The sequence below is a fragment of the Amblyomma americanum genome, chromosome 1, assembly GCF_052857255.1.
Source record: "Amblyomma americanum isolate KBUSLIRL-KWMA chromosome 1, ASM5285725v1, whole genome shotgun sequence".
Taxonomy (NCBI): domain Eukaryota; kingdom Metazoa; phylum Arthropoda; class Arachnida; order Ixodida; family Ixodidae; genus Amblyomma; species Amblyomma americanum.
In genome coordinates this window covers 161,065,517-161,074,108 of record NC_135497.1, presented here as the reverse complement: position 1 = coordinate 161,074,108, position 8,592 = coordinate 161,065,517, and the positions used below count along the sequence as shown (strand labels likewise).

General features: G+C 47.9%; 1 non-coding gene across 1 annotated transcript; it reads right to left on the bottom strand.

The window, feature by feature from the left end:
• Positions 1 to 1,762: 1,762 nt before the first annotated feature.
• TRNAQ-UUG (transfer RNA glutamine (anticodon UUG)) lies at positions 1,763 to 1,834 on the bottom strand. Its single transcript has one exon. It is a non-coding gene; the product is annotated as a tRNA-Gln (tRNA).
• Between the last annotated feature and the right edge of the window lie 6,758 nt (positions 1,835 to 8,592).

Below are 8,592 nucleotides of genomic sequence, written 5' to 3'. Positions count from 1 at the left end.
AGACACCGTCGATTTGTGCTCTTTTCTATCCATATCTGTGTACGGCGCGAGCGGTGGCGTGCTGGACTGGAAGTGTGTGGTAAAGCGAGAAACAGCAGCGGCGCGGAGATTCCGCTTCGCCCGGGTATCAACAGATGACAACAGGTCCATGTTTTCCGGTGAGCGAATCCGTTTCGATAGCCAGATTTTAGGACACCTGAGAACGCGCCCAAACATTTGCATAACGGCCGCCGCAGCTCGGCGACTAGAGAAACCCTCATTGTGTGGCGCTATCTATTCGCGTTCGAGAGAAGCGCAAAATAATAATAATAATAATAATCATTGGTTTTTGGTGGAAAGGAAATGGCGCAGTATCTGTCTCATATATTGTTGGACACCTGAACCTCGCCGTAAGGGAAGGGATAAAGGAGGGAGTGAAAGAAGAGAGGAACAAATAGGTCCGTAGTGGAGGGCTCCGGAATAATTTCGACCACCTGGGGATCTTTAACGTGCACTGACATCGCACAGCACACGGGCGCCTTGGCGTTTTCCCTCCATAAAAACGCAGCCGCGGTGGTCGGGTTCGAGCCCGGGAACTCCGGTACAGTAGTCGAGCGCCCTAACCACTGAGCCACCGCGGCGGGGCAGCGCAAAAAGCAGCGAACAAGATCTGGCCGCGCCACCGTGCACAGTGTCAGCACCTGAACATATTCTTACATCGTGGTCTGGATGCGCCCGGCGGCCGCTTGTGGTTGACAGTTGACATAGGCTGCGGCTTACTGTAGGATCAGAAATGAACACGAACATTGGTTTTTGGGGAAAGGAAATGACACTATAGCTGTTTCACATATCGGTGGACACCTGAGCCGCGCCATAAGGGAAGGGATAAAAGAGGGAGTGAAAGAGTAAAGAGGTGCCGTTGTGGAGGGCTGCGGAAGTAATTTCGTCAACCTGGGGATCTTTAACGTGCACTGAAATCGAACAGCACACGGGCTTCTTAGCGTTTCGCCTCCATCGAAATGCAGTCGGCGCGGTCCCATTTGGGCACCGTAGGCACTGCAACAGGTCATCAGTGGACGCTGCGTTTCTACCGGGTTTCTTGCGTGCCATACGTGATTAGTTTTGGCTTTGTGCTCAAAAAAGAGCCACATTTCATCGCCCTGCAGTGCTACAAAGCTGAATTCCACCTCGGCTGACTGTTTGGCTCTTAAGATATTTTTCTTCTGTTTGGAATTCACTATTTATATGTATTTTGGAAAGCATTCGCTCAAACAACCTAAATCTGGCAAAAAAAGGAGAACGAAAAAAAACACGCTGGTGCCACCGAGATTCGAACTCGGATAGCTGGATTCAAAGTCCAGAGTGCTAACCATAACACCATGAGACCAAACTCCGAAGCCGGGGTTCGAACCCGGGAACGGAAAAAAAAACGCTGGTCCCACCGAGATTCGATCTCGGATTGCTGGATTCAAAGTCCAGAGTGCTAAGCATTACACCACGAGACCAAACTCCGACGCCGGCGTTCGAACCCCGGAACGAAAAAAAAACGCTGGTCCCACCAAGATTCGAACTCGGATTGCTGGATTGAAAGTCCAGAGTGCTAAGCATTACACCACGAGACCGAACTCCGACGCCGGCGTTCGAACCCCGGAACGAAAAAAAACCCTGGTCCCACCGAGATTCGATCTCGGATTGTTGGATTCAAAGTCCAGAGTGCTAAACATTACACCATGAGACCAAACTCCGACGCCGGGGTTGGAACCCGGGTACGAAAAAAAAACCATGGTCTCACCGAGATTCGAACTCGGATTGCTGGATTCAAAGTCCAGAGTGCTAACCATTACACCATGTGACCAAACTCCGGCGCCGGGTTTCGAACCCGGGTCTCCTGACTGAAAGCCAGGTATGCTAGCCACTAGACCACGCCGGCACACAGGAAATTTGTGCTTTCGGGAGCTTAATGTGCGGTCAAAACATATCCGAAAAAAAACCTAAAAAGAAACGCACATCTACGCTGGATAAAGCAGGATCGCTGAATTCTGAGTCCACGGTCCGCATTCCGAGTTTGTGTCATAATAAAAAGCGTCAGAATCTGCCGCAGCGAACAGAGCTGGTTTTTCGATACACCGGAAGCGGATGTCGGTTCGGTTGTGACTGTGAGCGGCGGCAGATGTCACTGCGTTGCGGTCGCGGCAGCGAAATGTCCACCGGCGCCACAGAGCGGCGCTGTTGCTCTCTGACGAAAAATGGAACACGGCCAACGCGAGAAAAGAAATTTCTAGCCAGGAGTTTAGTTGCGCATCGAATTCCACTGTGAAAGGGTAATTAAAAGCTGTCTTGTTTACGCAGTGGACTTTAATAAATAAAAAAGGAATAGTTCGGGTACTCTTTTTTGCGCCGTAAACGCCGGGGGTGTACTTAAAGAAGAATTAGATATTGTACGCAACTACGCATGGCTTTGCAGTGACAGAAGGCGGCCGCTACAGCCATCGATCGTCGATGGTTAATAGAAGGCAGCTAGCCTGCAAGCACAACTCGGTGTTTTACATTTATCTAGAGGTTGAAAGGGAACGGAGAGGTAAAAATTGAGACACTTTGGAATTTCTTGAGTGTGTTCGGCGAAAGCCTGTGGCCATTCGACTGCATGACTATGCCCATGTCATTTTTATAACGCGAAAGGTTTATTCGTGATTTTGGGGGTAGTGGTTTCTTACTAAAATAATAGTAAAACGGAAGGAAAAAAATTTCCCTCGCCCCGGCATCTGCCATCGATACTGAAGCAACTGAGCCGGGGCAGCGGAAATAAAGGATATCAGGCAGAATGGAGAAATGAATTGAAAGAGGTGAGGGGACAGGACCGCAAACACGCGATTTCGCCGTGGCGGTACTCCATCGAGGCACGTGACGTCACAACGTGCGCCTCTGCGCCGCCGCCGTTTGTATAGGACGGCACACCGCATTCCTCGTCGTTGCGCTCGCCTCCGCTCGCTTCGACAGCTGCGTCGCATGCGCGATAAGATGTCACAGGATTGAAAAGGAGAGCTGGCATGCGCCGCAACCACAGTTGAGGCGACTGTATGGACGGCGACAATTCTGATAAGCAGGAGGAGGCCTGGAATCGACAACGGAACGAGATGAAGAGGAAACGAATCGCCCAGGAAACAGACGAACAGCGCGCCGAACGACTGGCTAAACGCTGCCGTGAATATGCCGCCGCGAGAGAGGCACGTTTAACGTCCGGTGTCTGGACCGCTAGCAGCAGCGACAGCAGCCGGAGGGGAGACCTGAGTCCTGTTTCACTGAAGACGGCCCGTGATGAACGATGGAATGCGAACAAGACTCTTCAGCGGTGGGCTCAAGAAACCGAAGAACAACGTGCCGTTAGCCTAGAGAATAGGCGTAAGAGTGACGCGACCCGTTCAATCCTTGGATAGCCTCTGTGCTGAAACCAAACATGGACCTACAGGTCATACTGGACGTTTATGCCTGTGATTCATATGTTGTGGAATATGTGAACAAGGCCAACCGGCTTAGAGGGAGAGGAGGTGTCGCCTCGCGAGGGCCTATATATGTATATATATATATATATAGCGCCGCGCCTTTCCTCAAATTGCAACTTTCAGTTTTCTCTTCTTTCACTCCCTCCTTTATCCCTTCCTTTACGGCACTGTTCGGGTGTCCGCTGAGATATGGGAGACGGTTACTCTGTCATTCCCTTTCCTCAAAAACCAAACAAAACAAGTGAGCCGACGGCGTTCATAGAATTCATTTGCGTTGACGACTTTGCAAAGGCTGTTCACACACAAAAAAAAATCACGTGACTAGCGCATTCGCGCGCCAGGATTTAAAGAAGAACAATAGTGGCTCGCGAATGCCCTTGTCACGTGATATTTTTTGTATTTCGCGGGCTTTCTTTATAGCTCGAAGAAAAAGATACACGTGAGGCTTTCTATATCGCAAATAAACAGAACGGTGTTTTGTGAAGGTGCTCTCAAACTTTGCTATTCCCATTTACAGTCTAAGGTCAATATTTACGCATTTTGAAAACTTATCTTAATCCGCATTTTTCATATTCCTATGCTGCCACCTCGCGTACAACGCTGGAAGCTCACTGGAGGGTACTGTGCGCCCAAATCTGCCGGACTGAGTGCCGCTGCGGAGCACGTTTTGTTGGAATCTGTCAACGATGGCGTGTCCTGGGCAGCACCTGGTACCTGGATGATTTCTAGGATTGACTGATGGCTCGGTGCGAAGTCCGAGGCAGGCTGCTGTGCCCACCGAAGAGCAAATTCTTCAGTATATCCGATCAACCGGCATGCGATGCGAACGCCAGCTGAGCAAGGGCCGCCGCTTCATAGTAGAAGGCTACATTCAGAACATAATGTTCTATGAAATATCCCCGATCAGTGAGGTTGGCGTGTTCCGCTGTATATGCCTGCCATCCATTGAAAGGTGGATACTACATCGTGCACGCCGTAGCACAGAAAACGACTGGGGGCAACAGTTTTCCCAAGCAATCGTGTTCATGCGCTGCTGAATAGCTACACGAACTATAAACAAGCACAAGCGCACTCGCAACATGGCAGCTCTACTAGAATTTCACTTCATTTTTCCACAGCACACCGCTACATAGGTTAAACAAGCAAGCGCGTCCATAATGACGAGCGCGAGGGGCGCACATTGAGTAATTCCGGCGATACCACGCGGCGCTCTTCATTATGGATATGATGCGAACACACGCATAACGCACCTTCTTCTTCTTCTGCCTCTTAATACATGGCACATACCCACACCGGGGGATTGGCCAGGGTACGAAGGAAGAAGGAAATTTCCATAGGAGATTATGACAAAATTTTAGCATCATGCGTGAATGCTCTCGTAGCTTCTTTTTCGTTGTACGCTCCATCGCGCGTTGAAAGCGGCTGACAGCACTTGCCCATTCGGCCTTCTTGCTTGAGAAACAAAAAAAGCGTCGCAACGAAGTCTAAATGCCGCAGTGACATTCGAGGCCTTCCTGGCCATGAATAAAACCTTTTGTGATAGGCTGCATATGCATTTAAACGCAGTACCTCGTCCGTACGTGTCACAAAGTGATTCCCGCACAGTCTTGACGTGCTTGGCGGTGCCCAAGGGCGGCCACGATCGTCGAGCCGGCAAACTGCCTTTATCCACGCTTTGCGTCGAAGGCGGTCCCGGGAAGCGTTCGGAAAGCGAAAAAATCCGAGTTTGCTTCCCTTTACATATTGGGCATTTCAGTCGTATGTAACACATGTCGTATGCATCGCCAAATGCGTCGCGCTGAACGCCCGACGGCTGCAGCAACGCACCCCGCGTAAGAACGGGCCTGCATTAACAAGGATGCATACCGAAAGCGCTAAAATAGGCGCGGTGACTACCACGACAGCTGCATGCCCTGAATAATTTGCGCGGGGCATTAGCAGCTGATCTCTCGGACAGGAGGAGCGCACATCAAGAGTTCGAAGAAACCAGAGCGAAAACACACAATAGAGGAAGATAGACGTAAGAATAACGCACCGTAGTGCCACTCGAATATTTTTGAGACCAAAGCAAACAAATTTATCCCTCCCAGCCACCAATCACATCAAGATATTTTTCTGTGAAGACCGAAGGACACAAAAATAGAGTGCAAATTTCAGAGTCATCATGAAAGGAAGAAGAGGTGCCGTAGTGGAGGGCTCCGGAATAATTTCGACCACCTGGGTATCTTTTATGTCAGTGCACGTTAAAGATAACCAGGTGGTCGAAATTATTCCGGAGCCCTCCACTACGGCACCTCTTCTTCCTTTCGTCTTTCACTCCCTCCTTTATCCCTTCCCTTACGGCGCGGTTCAGGTGTCCAACGATATATGAGACAGATACTGCGCCATTTCCTTTCCCCCAAAACCAATTATTATTATTATTATTATTATTATTATTATTATTATTATTATTATTATTATTATTATTATTATTATTATTATTATTATTATTATTATTATTATTATTATTATTAATATGAAACCGTCACCCAACCCTTAAATAAAAAACCTGCGCACCTGAAAGCCTGGTTTGCATACGCGCTGTTATTTCTCTGAAATTATTTGTTATTTCCTTTTGGAACCCATGTTTGCTTCGTGTGAACGCACTGGACTGCTCTTATACGGTTTGGTGATGCTGTCATAAATAATCCCATGTGATAGAAATTATCCGGAGCCCTTCACTATGGCGTTCCTCATAGCCTAACTTGCTTTGGAACGGTAAACCCTATAAACATAACCATCAATCTCATGTTCGTAGGTTATCTCTTCTGCACATGACCCAACAAGCACCCACTCCAACACAGGATGTCAAGGTAGATCAGGTATAATTTCTGAATCATCATGCCTCATTTCATGGCTAATAATTGAATTTCTGTTTTCAGGTTAATCACTTGGACTTTTGGAGCCAGAAGAGGCAGTTTTGCAAGTTTCCCACATGCACAGGAATCTCTGCGAGCTACTGCTCGAAATGTGGCACTTACCTCTCATCGACAAACAAGAGGAATTGTTTTCTTTTGTACCACACGGCGAAATGACGCTTTTGTTGTGTCTGATTCAATACTCATTATTTGTATTTCATTATAATCAACAGCGGCGTTCATTTTCTAATGTGCTGTTTTTATTGCATGTTATTGCAAATATGCAACCTACCTATTTTGGGTCAATAAAAACTGAACAAAACCACTGTATCAATTTTTCATGTGCACATGGTGATTCTTTCGGCGGCCTGCGTCTTCTGAAATAATTTTATCATGAAACAAAAAATCGTGCAGTAAAGATTTTTAGGTTTATAGGTGTTTAACGTACCAAAGCGACTCAGGCTATGAGGGACGCCGTAGTGAAGGGCTCCGGAAATTTCGACCGCCTGGGGTTCTTTAACGTGCACTCACATCGCACAGTACACGGGCCTCTAGAATTTCGCCTGCATCAAAATCTGACCGCCGCGGCCGGGATCGAACACGCGTCTTTCGGGCCAGCAGCCGAGCGCCCTAACCACTCCGCCACCGCGTGCAGTAAAGAGTTCCTTGGAAAGCATTATATGGCTCAGTTGTTTACGCAAAACTTGCCCGCCAAATGTGTCCACACAATGATGTGTAAAAGTTTAGTGATAACGAGCAACAAATTAATAGTGTTATGTACCATGGTGAAGAATGATGCCGTCACACTGTAAAAGCAGTTAGAAATTCATTAGTGCAGTTTCACAAAATCAAAACGGTAACATCATCACTATTTAATGATGGAAAGCGGCGCGCAGAGCAAAATTGCGCCCGTCGTAAGCAACCAGGATCAAACTGAACAAGAGACATCGCTGGAGCAGATAAAATCCCCGCCATATCATCACTGGTGGACTCCTATGTGGTGACAGCATTCCCGAATACATACACCAAAATTTTTATCAACCGTTCGTCGTACAGCATTCTGGGTGGTGTCATAGCATTTCTCTTTGCATATAGCTTACATGTTTTAGTCAAGTTCGAGGCTAGCCAGCGGCAGGGGTTCGTACCAATGACATACGCACCTTCAAGTGCATACTTTAAGGCGCGGTAAGGTGTCTACCGAGATGTCGAGATCTGAGAGCTACTGCGTCCTTTCCTCAAAACACATGCTTTCGCATTCCTCTCTCAGATTTTTGCAAAACTGTATAACGCGAACTGTTTGGGACACGGGTTACAGCACCCTACTTTAATTTAGAGCGCTCGCCAACCGCTCCTGGTTTCAGATACTTTATTAAGGCCCATATAGCTGGTGTAGACGGCAACTCCCCCTGTCACGAGCCTGCTGCATTTCTATGCGTATAGGTTTAAATCCACGATTAAGGGCAGTGACCAGCATCGCTGCACAGTTCCCGATGGAAAATCTGGGGAGTGACCACTACATAATCAAAACACAAGTGGCCTCCGACCGACTAAAGCGGCAACTAGGCACGGCTAAAATCACAGACTGGAACGCCTTTAGAGAAGCATGCGACGAACACCTCATCAAAGGAGGGATTCAGTCGTTAGAAGAATGGGGAAACATCCTCAATCAAAGGCAAAATGAGCACACCAAAGAGATCAAGAGAACAACACAGACACCTGAAGTAGACGCTAGGCTCCTTAGGCTATGGGAAGCCAGACGTGGTCTAATCAAGAGGTGGAAGAAACAGAAACACAACAGGAAGCTCAAACATAAAATAGCAAAAATTACAACGAAAGCAGAGGAGTACGCAGTACAGTTGGCGAAAACGAACTGGCAGCAATTCAGTGACTCCCTCAACGGAACTCTGAGCACAGCTAGGACATGGCATATCCTGAAAGCGCTCATCGATCCGACCAAAACCAAAGCAGAAAAAAATAAAGAAATATACCGATTAATCCACCAGTTCGAAGGAACCGATGAGGAACTCCTGGACAAAGTGCGCATCAAGTGCTTCGGGGACACAAACCCGAGAACCTATGCAAGAGATTATCAGGGGAAAGAAAATCCAAACCTAGATAGACCCATTACACGAGAAGAAGTCTATGCAGCAATTCGAAGCACAACTAGGAATACGGCAGCGGGTGCGGACAAAATCAACAACGCACTCATGCGCAAC